The sequence below is a fragment of the Mastigoproctus giganteus genome, chromosome 2, assembly GCF_048544385.1.
Source record: "Mastigoproctus giganteus isolate SK-2022 chromosome 2, ASM4854438v1, whole genome shotgun sequence".
Lineage (NCBI taxonomy): Eukaryota > Metazoa > Arthropoda > Arachnida > Uropygi > Thelyphonidae > Mastigoproctus > Mastigoproctus giganteus.
In genome coordinates this window covers 260,845,849-260,860,292 of record NC_143576.1, presented here as the reverse complement: position 1 = coordinate 260,860,292, position 14,444 = coordinate 260,845,849, and the positions used below count along the sequence as shown (strand labels likewise).

Sequence of the window (14,444 nt, the reverse complement as noted above, 5' to 3'; positions counted from 1 at the left end):
AAAAATTAAATAAATAACTAAATAATAATAATTAATAAATAAATAAATAAAATAAATAAAATAAAATATAAATAAAAAGGAAATTAAACCTATCATCCTATGCGCTTCCCTTACCCAAAAGTACTATCCAGATGACCTTTGAATTTCCCCAAACTGTCGGCCTCTACCACCCATGAAGGCAACTTATTCCAGTAATTTATAACTCGCTGGCTAAAGTAAAACTTCCTGCAGTCCAATCTAAACATTTCCCCCCCGTAACTTGAATTTATGTTCCCTAGTTCTAGCATCATTTATAATCTTGAAAATTTTGTCCTCATTCATTTTACTGATGCCTCTCAGAGCTTTAAACACCTCAATCAAATCTCCTCTAAGGTGTCTAGTTTCCAAACTCTGCAACCCACATATTCGAAGTCTTTCTTCATAAGGACGCCCTTTTGCCGATCTCACCAGGCGAGTTACCCTTCTTTGCACCCTTTCAAGAAGCTCGATGTCTTTCTTTAGGTGCAGTCTCCATACTTGAACACAGTATTCTAAGTGTGGTCTGACATAAGCCTTATATAATGGGATTATCACGTTCCTATCTCTATTTGCAAAAGTTCGATAGATCATCGATAGGACACCATGGGCCTTCCTTGCAACCTGTTTACAATGCTCAGAGAATTTCATGTCTGACCGTATCGTTACACCCAAGTCCCACTTAAATAGAAAGGGGGCAAGAATATTTGCTGATGCTACCGAGGCAGAGTTAGGATAGTGGAAAACTGCTAGCTTGGGGGATACACGGAATAATACATTAACAGCAGCCACTGGCAGAGGTGAAAGTAATTCTTCCACTGCTTCTATTGGAATGAGCAGCAATCTGGAAAACAAGATGCAGGGTATTTCAGAGACCGCTGGGAGTCATTGCGGCATAAGTAAACACATGGGTTGTGTTAGAGTAGCGAAGAATAGGAACAGATGCATGAATACTTGCCTGTACATCAATGGTTGGTGTTTGGTAAATAAATTTGTTGAATTTGAGGTATTGCTCGAAACATCAAAGGCAGATATTGTTGGAATATCAGAGACGTGGTGTCACAAAAATATAAGGAATGCAGAACTGGATTTTGAGGTCTACAATGTGTACAGAAAAGAAAGAATCAAATTACTATATTAGGGTTACCCGTAAATGAATACATTAACCCGTATTCGTGTCTGTAAATTGCGTGTGTTCTCTGGTCGATTTATCTGTTTTGCTGGACGAAAAAACCACAGTTTCTGGGGGGAAAAAACCTTGCTGTCTACGCCTGAGACCGACTAACACAGCCACGGAGTGAAAAAAGTCCACTAAAGTTCCTCGCGGCATCGACGGGATTCGAACCCGGGCCTTTTCCACCCGGTGTGGTTGAGGACGGTGACGATACCACTGTGCTACCCACGCAAACAAATGTGTACAGAAAGGATAGACAGAGTAGGAAGGGAGGATGGGTTATGCTATTAGTTAAGAAACACATAAAATCCAAGGAAGTGAAGCCACTCGACTTCGCTGGCCAGTGCAGTGTCGTGTCAGTTTGGTGTGACATAAGCATTGGGAGATCACAATTGAGACTAGGAGAGTGCTATAGGCCTAATGACTCTGATGAGTATAATAAGAACCGGTATAGGGAAATAGAGTGAGCCAGTAAATCAGAGAGTCTTATAATGGGGGATTTTAATTTCCCAGATATTGACTGGAATTTGTGGGTTGGTCACTCACACACTAGCAAAGGCTTTTGTGGATTTATTGGATGATTGTTTTCTACATCAGCATGTTCGGAAGGCAACTTAGGAAGTAATACGCTTGATCTGATTATCAGTAGTGATTCTTCCTGCATTAAGAATCTGCAGATAAAGGAACCACTAGGTGACAGCGATCACAGTGTGCTGAAGTGGGATTTACTCAAGGAGGTAACTACCATCAGGGGGTAAAGGAAAAGGTTTTTGCTTTAGTAAAGGCGACTACGATGGACTGAGACAGTATTTAAATTCTATACGGTGGGGCCAACTGATGATGTTACCAACAGCAAACCAACTAAGAAATATTGTTCAAGGTTTAGGCCTAAATTGATGTCAGATGAACTAATGAGACATATGGCAGAGAAGAAAAATGCATCAGATACATATGAATTAATTAGGTGATGTGGAAGCCTATGATAGATATAAGCTGGTCTCTAACGAAGTCACCAAGGAGATTAGGCAGGCAAAGGCAGATTATGAGAAATCCTTGGCAAAGGAATGAAAGAAAAACAGAAAAGAGTTCTTTAGCTATGTAATCTCTAGAAGGAAAGGGATGAATCAGATTAGCCCCTGGATATTGATGGTTCAACTGTTGTTGATCCTGCTCAAGTGGCTAACGAACAAAACGAGTAATTTTTCATATACGTTCACACATGAGAAGTTATTCAGGGAGAGGAATGGCAGAGCTGAAGTAAACTCCAGCAGTGAGCTTGATGATTTTGTAATAACTGAGAGGAAAGTGGAGAACAAATTGTAGAGGATAAATATAAAAAAAGGAATCCGGTGTGGATGGGATCTATCCAGTTATACTGAAGGAGGCAGCAAAGGAAGTAAGCAAACCTTTAGCCATAATTATTGGAGCTTCTGTGGACTCAGGGGAAGTACCTTAATTGTTGTACTCCATTTCGCTATTGTTGCTCCTAGGATGTTTGTCACTATCGGTTGGACTTTGTAGATCTTCAGGGTCCCTATTAGCCAGCTATGAGGTATGGAGTCGAAGGCCTCGCGGCAATCGATATAAGCCGTGTGTAGGTTGCAGTGCTTCTTGAAGGCTTGCTCCATAACTGCGGCAACTATGGTTAATTGCTCCCTGCATCCTTTTATTAGTATTATTATTCCTATGGTGCAAGGAAGTCTAAGGCTTTGCTTCACCAGCTAAAAACAAAAAAATTCTGAGTTACCCTCAGAGAGAGAAAGAGGAATATTATATCTCTTCATTTGGGCGCTTTGCAGACACGACGTATGTGTGTGTTCTTATGTTTATGCATGCACACACATACACAACGTCGAGCGCCCTCGTGGGTTGCACAGTTGGTAGAGTGGTTGTCCTCCTACACCGGGTGGAAATGACCTGAGTTCGAGTCCTGTTAATGGCGTGAGGAATTTTTATGGGCATTTTTCAGCACGTTGCTGAGTTAGTCGGTCTTAGGCGAGTGTAGCATGTTTTTTTTTTTCTCTGGAAGCTCGGGTTTTTTGTCCAGCAACCCGAAAATAGACCATAGAACACTTGCAATTTACAGAAAGTTTATACAGAGCAATATGGCCTTAGTTGCTGATGCTGCTAAATCCCTGCTATACCTGTATATTAGTCGCTAGACTACGGGCGAATAAATGGATATTGATCGATTGATTGATATTTTTATTTGCCTCTCTATCCATTTATAATTTTGACCGTGTACTCCAGTGGCCTCTTTTAGATTAGGCCGAGTGGCGAAGGCCACCACATTGACTCGCATCTTTCAAACGGAGTTAACAATTAGCATTTTAGCATTAGTAGAGGCAAAGCAAGTTTTTCAGCAGCATCAGCCAAAAAAAAAAAAAAAAAATAGTTCCAAGTATGTAAGTTTTTAGCGTTGAGAGAACATTGTTATCTTCTTTAGAAAATGAGAAAAATTCTTCTGCGTTTGCTTCATTTCCCAAAATACTCTTCATTGTTATGGTCTCCTGTGAACTTCTATGAGATAGGAACGTTTCCAGCCTTTTCTGTCAATAATAGGAACAGTCTGTGTGGTTAGTACAGTGGTATTGTCAGCGTCCTTCCCCACTGTATGGGAAAGGTCCGGGTTCGAATCCCCTTGATGACGAGAGGAACTTTTGGTGGTCTTTTTTCATTCCGTGGCTGAGTTATTTATTATTATTTGCCATATGGTGCAAGGTAGCCTGAGGCTTATTCTGTACCAGCCAAAAAAAATTCTGAGTTATTATTATTATTATTATCACTAGCCATATAGTGCAAGGAAGCTGAGCCTTATGCTGCTCCAGCTAAAAAAAATTTCCAAGTTACCCTGAGAGAGAGCGAGAAGTACAAGGGAATCACTAAGAAAGAGAAGAATGATGATATCCAGCTATCCTGAGAGAGCGAAAGGAAACAAGTGTCAGAAGTAGAAGGGAATCACCAAGAAAGAGAAGAATGATGATATCCAGCTCAGGACCCTGGGTGTGCCAAGCCCATTCTCACCAGATGTGAGCCCCTGGGGTAGGTCTCATGCGTAGATAGCAAGGCTCCCCCCCCCCCCAGAAACTGGAGTTTTTCATCCAGGAAACAGGGAAATCAACAATTGAACACGCAATTTACAGACACAAATACGGTTTATGTATTAAATTACGGGTAACCCTAATATAATAATAATTTGATAATAGGAACAGTCAAGTAAAACATGTTTCTCTACAATGCTTCTTAGAGGCATTGCGGACTGAGTCAAAAATTCTTACCCGGGAAAACTCGTAGCGTCTTCTCATTAGTGGTTATATCCATATTGTTTATGGCCAAAATCGCACCGGCTTCCATCGGTTCCTGGCCTTCGGCACACAGGGGTTTCCCTGGTAAGCCTTACGGACAGTCCGTCTCTGCAAGTTAGAAGGTAAAGATGAGTTATTGGAGTGACCAATGCGTGCTCTTGCTAGAACCACTTCTTCTTTTCTTACTTTCCTTGTGCTTGTGGAGTTCCATTAGGATGGCTGGGTCTTAATTTCCATTAGTTTATTGTTGCTCTGTTCTTGCCATATATTTTTCCATTCGGAGTTGTAGGCTTTTCTTATAATGGTTTTGTAGTTTGGAACAATGAACGTCGTAATGAGTAACAAATCGAAACGAAACAGAAAATACTGCGTCATCTTTGAAAGAAAATTGGCAGTGAAAAGAACTTGAGGAAATATCCTCACGTCCAAATTAGACAAAAAAAAAAAATAAATAAATAAATAATAAATAAATAAAAATATAAAATAAAGAGAAAAATTATTAAATAAATATATGCAACTAGAAATAAAAATAAGAAAAAAAAAGTAGTGCGAAGTTTTTTTAGAAATCACGGAAGTAAAACTGCCCCATGGTAGAACTCTTTTATTTGTTTTATTTTATTTTATTTTTTAACTGTTATCTTATAATAGACAGATGTGGGTATTTTCTGAGGTTCGCACATGTTTGGGATCAGTAAATAACTACACAGAATTATTATTATTTTTTTTTTTTTCCAATAAATGTTTTGCCTATTTAGTAATTTTGAGTTGATTGCGTTGAAGGTGTGTGATAAGAATCATTTGTAGATGTATTTTTCTCTTGAACTTGTCACTGACTCCTCAAAATATACACATTGCGAGTTGCGCTCTGAAACACACTGCAAATGTGCAATGAGCGATTGTGCACTTCGGAGCTGCTTGGTGAAATAATCGGCGTAATGTTACGAATGGAGGCAAATTTCTCCTAGTGAAACTGCTTGTAAGCATGAATTAAGTTTTATTTTATTTTATTCATTCAATGTAGCGAGAAGACTGAAAGAAATGTACTAATTTGTACACGAACGAATCATCAGAAGTGAACAGCATTTTTACCGACGTAACCCACTTATTCTACTTTGCTTTTACTGTTTCAAATCTGTTTTCAGTGAGTCCTAGTTTGGCAAGTAAATAAAAGCGAATACTACCATTCAAGAGAATAGTCATTGATCGTTCATTGTATTTTTGTGTTCATGATAATAGGTTACACTTTTTGTTTCAGATTACCAAAATTATATTATTATTCTGTTTCGTGCATTGCAGAGCAAAAATCTGATATAAATTGGCATCTGTTTAAAATATGCATTATTTGGAGTCGAATTGAACTGCGAGGTTGGCAGAACCCAGAGCTACTGCTGTACCTCTAACACAAAACGAAACAGAAACACCAACAGCATTCAGAGATGTGCGCCCATCGCTTGTCTGTGGAGGACTTCTTCAGTCGGCATTGTTAGTAATCTCAGGCCGAAGTAGTAATATTTCTACCCCTGAGTTTTTGTGGATATTTTAGCTGGCCCATAACCATATGTACATACGTATATAGTGCAATATGGCCTTGGACACTAATGAATTATAAAAATAATAGCAACGGTGGATGCCTCCGAGGTTTAGAATTTTGCATATAAAGTCATTGGATTTGGTTGGTTTTAAGCATTTAGGGAAATTCATTCCACCACAAAATGTGAATCTGGTGAGTACAGAAAGGGAGGAGAGAGAGGTGTAGTTAAGAGACACTTAGAATATAAAGCAGTGCACCCAGTTGGCCTGTACAGCAATATATAAATTAACATCTATATCAATATACTTCAAATAAGTAAACTATAAGCAGGCACAATTTGGCCTCAGTAGCCCATGTGTCGTTAAGCCCAATACCAACAACAGTACCCAGGATGGTATGGATAGCCACTGCAACGTTGAGTCAGTTTAACGTGACATAAGCACTGGGAAATCAAAAATGAGAGTAGTGTGTTATAGGGTGTAATGAACAAAAGACACACACACAAAATTGAATGGGCCAGTATATCAGAATAGATAATGGGGAGTTTTAATTTTCCAGATATGGAATGGAACTTTTAGTTGGTCACTCACACGGTAGCAAGATTTTTTGGAATTATTGGATGACCTCTTTCTACACAAGCATGTTTTAGAGAACAGAGAGAGAAAGTAATACACTTCGATCTGATTATCGGTAGTGACTCACTGTGTGTTAGGAATCTCCAGATAAAGGAACCACTAAATGAAATTGATAAAAATATATTTATGTAAACCTTCTTAAAGCTATAACTACAGTAATCATGAAGAGGAGGGATTTTGCTTTCTTAAATATGGCGGGAATAACTGCATGCTCTAAATGGGATGCATTGGGAAGTAATCATAGAAGCTACTAAGCTTTATGCCAAATGAGATGTTCAAGGATTATACCTAAATGGGTATCAGATGAACTGGTGAGACCAGTGACAGAGAGGAAAATGCATCAGATGATTATAAATGAGCAGAGATGTTCAAATGTCTTACCATTTCACAAAGGGATTGAGGAGCAAAGTAATGATTAGAAATCTCTAAGCTTAAACTCTGTTCTAGGGAAAACAAAGGAACCAGTGGTGAAAGAAGTAATGCAGATTCTTCTTGACAGGAATGAAGTTTATGGTAATCAGCATGGATTTGTTAAACAGCAGTCTTGTCTGATCAATCTGATTGAATACTATAGTAGTAACAAAGGAAGTGGATCCAAAAATTAATTTTGACATCATATACTTAGATTTTAGAATAGATTTTGATACTGTTCTGCCCGAAAACTATACAAATTGTAGCAGTGTGGTGTGGTGTTGGGAGAAAGCTATTCCGATGAATAAAAAAATGATTGTATGGTAGAGAGTAGTTATCGCAGCTCTTCTTGGATTAATGTTATTAATAGAATACCCCAGAGTTCAGTGCTGGGCCTATTTTTGTTTTCAATGTTTGTTAATGATATTGAACAAGACATATTAGGCTTATTATTATAAACAAGTAATTATAGACCTGTGAGTTTAACTTCTGTTCCAGGAAAATTAATGGAGGCACTAGTTAAAGAAGCACTGCAGGATCATTTAGACAAGACTTCAGTTATAGCTCGGACACAGCATGGTTTTGTTAAGGGGAAGTCTTGCCTGACCAATTTGATTGGATACTATGATGCAGTCACAAAGGAACTGGATGCAGGGAATAACTTTGATATTATATACTTGGATCTTAGAAAAGCTTTTGATACTGTTGCACATGGAAGACTGCTGCACAAATTGGAGCAGTGTTACATTGGAGGCAAATTGCTGCTGTGGATAAAGGGGTGGCTGAGGGGGAGAAGACAGAGAGTGGTAATCAATGGACACTGCTCGTCGTGGACTAATGTTATTAGTGGAGCCCTCAGGGCTCAGTGTTGGGTCCATTATTGTTTTCTGTATTCATAAATGATATTGATGATGGTATATCAAGCTTAATGTCCAAATTTACAGACGATACAAAGGTAGGCAGGGTTGTCAAGGACACTACTGACACTATGCTGCTGCAACAGGATCTGGAAAGGTTGAGCAGATCGGGTGAGAGGTGGCAAATGAAGTTTAACATTGACAAATGTAAAGTACTACACATAGGAAACAGCAACCCCAGAGCAACGTATCAAATCTGTGGTACTACACTGACAGTGGTAGAGAATGAAAAGGACCTGGGGGTGGTTGTGCCGGCAGATATGAAGTTCTCTGAGCAGATGGCTGCAAGAGTAGCTCATGGTGTATTGTCAGTGATATATAGGAATTTTTCTAGCAGGGATAAGGAGGTGATTATTCCCTTCTATAAGGCAATGGTCAGGCCACACCTAGAGTACTGTATGCAGGTCTGGAAGCCTCATTTCAAGAAGGATGTAGAGCTGCTGGAACGAGTACAGAGAAGGGCAACAAGATTAGTGAATGGAACAAAAGGGTGCTCTTACAAAGAAAGGCTTAAGTTTTGCAAATTACAGTGTCTGGAGACTGGGCACCAGCGAGGTGATCTGATAGAGGTGTATAAAACCTTGAATGGTTTGAGCATGCTCAATGCTGATGGGATTCTTCCTCTCACTCAGAATAATCACCTGAGAGGGCATAAATTCAAATTGAGGAAAGATAGATGTAGGATAGACGTGCGGAAATTTGCCTTTAGCCAGCGGGTGGTTGGTTGGTGGAACAGACTTCCATCCCTTGTTGTGGAAGTTGTAGCCTAAATAAGTTTAAGGCTCAGCTGGACAGGTATTTTGAACGAACAGAGGGGTGAAGTGGAAGTGGTTTTTTTTTTTTTGGCTGATGCTGCATAAGCTTGCTTTCTTGCATCAAATGCCTCTACTAATGCTAATGCTAATTATCTAAGTTTGCAGATAATACAAAGGCTGGCAGGAGTGGTTAATCAGGGAATGCTACTGCAAGATGATCTACAAAAATTAGGCAAATGGGTGGAGAAGTGGCACTTGAAATTAACATTGACAAATGAAAGGCATCCTAAATTAATGTATCAACAGTGTGCTACCATTCTCAGATTAGTGGAAAATAAAAAAAGACCTGGGGTTAACTGTGCAGTCAGACACGAAGTTGTTTGAGCAGTGCGGGTGGACTGCTAATACAGTTCAGTCCTTAGATTTTTGTCAGTGATGTATACTGGAATTTTTCCAACAAGGATAAGGAAGTAATTATTTTGTTTTATAAGGCAATGGTTAGGCTACACCTTGAGTACTACAGTTCTGGAGGTCTTATTTGAGAAAGAATGTGGATTGGTTGGAACAGGTGTAGGTCTAGAAACTAGGCACCTCTGAGGAGAACTGATTGAGGTGTTTAAGGCTTTTAATGGATCCTTACTCTTGCATGTGATGAAACAATGTGCGATTAGATTTTGAAAATATAAAAAATAGTGCACATGTTCTGTTTTTTATATTTCAAAATTTAGATGCATGTACACTTCAAATTCACATGTATACTTTCTGTAAACTTGAAAATCTAGTTGCATGTAGTATGTGAATTGTGAACATGTCACTGTTATATAAGTAAATTTAGAAACATTGTGTCTATTGAAACGTCTATTATAGATGACTGTGCTTTGACTTACATTGCTGCTATGTATTACAAATTTATATCTATTAGGAACAGTTGTGGAATTAGTACACTTTATTTTTTATGATTATTTCTTTAAATATTTTTAATCTGAAATTTTATACATAATGTGAGAGCCTTGTCAATCAATTCAGTGAATGAGAGAATGTACTAGGTTCATGGGATAAAATGTTTCTCAGTGTGATCTGTGCTCATAGGAGACTGATTTTTTTTATAGGGATGGGACACTGTTAAATGGAAGGTTTTGCAAGGATATTTGCTGACAATATTGAGGCAGTGTTAGGTGGTTTGAAAAACTGCTAGCTTGGAGGATATATATAGACTAATAGATTAACAGAACAATAGGGGGTCATGCTCTTAGTTAAGAATATTAAATTGAAAACAGTGCATCTAGTTGACGTGGGTGTCCATTGAAATGCTGAGTCAGTTTGGTGTGATATAAACACTGGGAAAACAAAAATGAGAATAGGAATGTGTTATAGGCTTAATGACTGATGAGTATAACAAATAAGTGTACAGAGAATTAGAATGGGTCAGTAAATCAGAATGTCTCACAGTGAGGGATTTTAATTTCCACTTGTGGTTGGTCACTCATACACTAGCAAGACTTTTGAGGATATATTGGATCAATTTTCAACAGAAGCATGTTAGAGAGGCAAAAAGAGGAAGCAGCATTCTTGATCTAATTATTAGCAGTGATTCTTCATGCATTAAGAATCTGCACACCTCCTGCTCACTTACCTATGAGCCTTGCACTGTCTTCTTTCCAGTGTCGAATGTTTGACAAGGTGTGATTGCAGACACGTTCAGGCATTGCTTCAAACATTTCCCAACTCTGTACTTGTTAATTAAATCCTGAGATTTACTGTTAATATCATTATTACCAATGTTTGCAACATCACTTTTTGTGCCCTTAAAAATGATAACTGCTCTGCAATGTCATCAACTTTATCCCCTGGCATACACACATTGGTCCTATTCACTTGCCTTTTTTTCACAGTATATTTTGCTCTTTCCTGACAATTGAGTCACCAACTATAGCTACTTCCTGTGGCACCAGGAATCCATGCTGCATAGGATGTCCTTATGTTGTCTGTTGCTGGAGCATGGACTCAGTTGTCAAGCTGCACAGCTGAGTGCTTGAAAGGCATCCTGCTGAGTTCTTGATGGATCCTTCTCTTGTAAACCTAGAGTGCATCGACCCTGATCTTCACGCCTGCATATAAGCCCATCAGAATGCCAAATTTGTGCTTAACCTCCTCATGCTCTTTGCAATGACACACACACACAAAAGCATTCCCCATGGTTATATCATGGCCTGCTAAAGGTAGCTTCACAAAAAGAGAACAAGTAGCAATGTCCATTTCCACTTGCAGTCTGCCAAATCCCATGCACTTTTTCTGACAAAATCTCAGTTATTGCTTGATTCAACTACTGCTCATATCAGATGCCCAAATTATTCGCTGTATGATTCCTTTTGCCTCAAAGGTGGTACTTGTGCATATGTCCATTCTGATATTCCCTGTCAGAGACTTGGCAATTTGGAATCTACTCTCTTTGATCTTCTCTGGCTTAAAATCTCTCTACCTCATTGTGTAAAATTCATCTGTTGTCTCTACCGTTCTCCCAACTTCACTAATCACTTAGAGCTTTTTGACTTCCTCTCTTTGCAACTTGACTTTCTCCAGTCCAACTTTCCTAACAGGGAGGTAATTTTCCTTGGTGATTTTAATGTTCACAACTCTAGCAGGCTTCTGTTTTCTAGTCACACCGACCCAGCTGGTCGAGATGCTGAGGCTTTTGCAATTACTAATGACCTTGCACAGATTGTTCATTTACCTACAAGAATACCGGACAATCCTAATCATACAGCCAACACGCTTGATCTTTTTCTCACAAACAACCCTTCTAAGTACACGGTCGAAGTGAGAGGTCCTTTAGGCACTTCAGATCAGAACTTGGTGATTGTCTCTTCTCCAATGGAGCCTTTATCTCATGGCTATTCCCAACCTCGTGTTGTTTGGCATTACAAGAATGCAAAATGGGATGACCTGCGAGACTTCTTTTCTTTTCCTTGGTCGCATTACTGTTTCAAAACTTCTGATGTCAATGTTTGTTCAGATCGTGTCAGTGAAATTATTCTTGCAGGAATGGAATCCTTTATCCCACACTCCACTTTAAAATCTCGTCCTTTATCTAAACCTTGGTTTTCCAATAAATGTGCTAAGGCTGTTCAAGAGAAGAATGTTGCATATTGTAATTGGCTTGTTTCTAATTCTTCAGTTGCATTTTCTGCCTATACCAAAGCTCACAACAATTGTAAAGCAGTTATTAATCAGTCCAAACTAGAGTTTGAACAGGCTAAGAGTAGAAAACTTGCTTCTTGTCCTAATCGTAGCCGAGCATTCTGGTCCCTTGCCAAAGCTATTGGCCGCAACTTTTGCCCATCTCTGCTCCCACCTCTGTTCAAACCAGACGGTTCTGTTGTCACTTCAGCCAAGGATAAAGCTGACCTGCTAGCATCCCATTTTTCTTCCAACTCATGTATTAATGATCTTGGTAAAACACCTCCCACCATTCCCAACACGCTCCATTCAATGCCTCCTGTGGTCTTCCATCAAAAAGATGTCAGAAGGATTTTGATGAATCTTGATGCTAAGAAAGCTCCAGGTTCCGATGGTATTTCTCCACTTGTTCTCGAAATCTGTGCTCCTGAACTTACTCCTATTCTTTGCCGCCTTTTTTCACTTTCTTATTCCAAAGGTGTTTTTCCTTCTGCTTGGAAATTTGGCCATATCCAGCCAGTTCCTAAAAAGGGTGACAAATCCCTCCCATCCAATTATCGTCCCATTGCAATTACTTCTACTCTTTCTAAAGTAATGGAGAAATCAATTAACCGCCAACTCCACTAATAAGATTACTCCTCGAAGAGCAGTATCCATTGACAACCACTCTGTTTTTTGCCACTCAGCCATTCCTTTATCCATTACAGTAAATATGCCCTTTATGCCACACTGCTCCAATTTGAACAGCAGGTTTTAATACTCAGCAGTATGAAATAGAGAAAATATAATGAACATATATTCATACCATTGTTAAATTTTATGCATTTCTACTATGCAGAGAAAGGATAGACATCAACACTTTCTGAGTTTAACTGTATTCTTCTTTCTTGGATTAGAAATCCAGTTCAGAATAATCTCTTTCACTGGGTATGCTGCTAGCAGGAATGACAAGATTGAAATGAGCCAACAACTCAAAAAAAAAAAAAAAAACACTGTAAATCTTTGTCAGAAATCAGTGTTGGAGATTTTATTGTGATATAATTTTTCATTTTGTCAGGTGGTGGGCTAACATCTTCATCATTTCAATCTACCACATCAAATAAATTGACTTCCTTCCACCTTTTTCTTTCTGTTAAACCTTTTAATTCCATTTGTATTGCAATGAATTATTAATAAAAACTGCAACTGCATGACCTGTGAATCACAAAATTACCCGAGAACTGACTTGCATTTTGGGTAATCCACAGGTACCAAACCTGAGGCAGGACTTTAGGACAGACTTTGTAAGAAACAACAACAAAAAAAAAAAGTGATTTCATTAATTGAGAAAGTTATTGTGCTCAATTACAGGTGTGGGAACAGTATTCTGTAGGAGGACTGATTTGAGATTTGTACAGGGTGAATAGTTTTTCAGAAGAAAAGTAACACCAGTTTGTTTCATAAAGAGGAAGCAATATTTCTGATGTACTTATTACAAGAGAGTTTAGAATTCGGCCTCGTGGGTGTGGAGTGGGTTTCCAAAAAAAAAAATTTAAAAAAAAATAGATTTTTACATTTTCATCACATAAGTGGTAGAGATGGACTGGGTAAAAAATTCTTACTGGGGAAAACAAATCGAATGTACTGGAGGTAGAGTGTAGTAATTTTGAAAATTACAACAGCCTCCACCGGCTTCTGGCCCACTGGGGTTTCCCTGGTAAGTCTTATGGCTAATCCGCCTCTGGTTTAGTGGCCATAATAACAACAACAACAAAAATAGGTGGGCCCTATGTATCAGTTTTTTCTTTAACATTATAGTGGTTAACAAGTTAATAACCCCCACTCTGACTCCTGCCAGTACCTTGCCCATAATGCTCCAATTTGTACAGCTGCCATTTGTGTGGAGCAGTATTAAAAGCATTACTGAAATGTATGTGGCATCAAAATTATTTTTTGCATTCAGTCCTTTGACTACTCTTAAGCTAATTAGAATGGTCAGACAAGATCTTTTCTTAATAAATCTCTTGTGTTTGCCATATAACTACATTCCTCTCGTGTTAATCCTGCATTACTTTTTCAACCATTGAGTCCGTTATTTTTCCTGGCACAATTCAAGCTTACTGCTCTGCAATTATTACTTTGTCTTTTGATACAATTGTGAATAGGAGAGATGTACACTCCATTCTATTCTATAGTATCATCTCCTGAATCCTAAGATGCTCTCATGATTATGGCTAGAGGTTTTCAAACCACTTTTTGCTGCTGTCGCATTTAATATAATTGGGTATATTGCATTAGCCCCAGGTGCCTTTTATACTTTAAACTCAATTTCTTTTTCAGCTTCCTTTTCTTTTCAGCTTTCAGCACTCCTCTTTATATCTTGATAATTTATAATCAATCCCATGCATTTTTCTTCTCTGCCACTAGTCTGATGAGCTCATTTGACAACCATTTAGGTCTAAACTAGGATTGGCATTTTTTTCAGTCTTTGAGATTAAATGTACAGGAACTCCCCAACTTACGTAAGGGTTGCATTCCATGGAAC

General features: G+C 38.6%; 1 protein-coding gene across 2 annotated transcripts in view; it reads left to right on the top strand.

Moving 5' to 3' along the window:
* Positions 1-5,333: 5,333 nt before the first annotated feature.
* Positions 5,334-14,444, top strand: part of LOC150090429 (uncharacterized protein C3orf18 homolog) — an 81,855-nt gene continuing 72,744 nt past the window's right edge. For both annotated transcript variants that reach the window (XM_090369125.1, XM_090369124.1), the window contains exon 1: positions 5,334-5,470. The gene's annotated coding sequence lies outside the window, so the exon portion shown is untranslated. The remainder of the gene's footprint in view (positions 5,471-14,444) is intronic.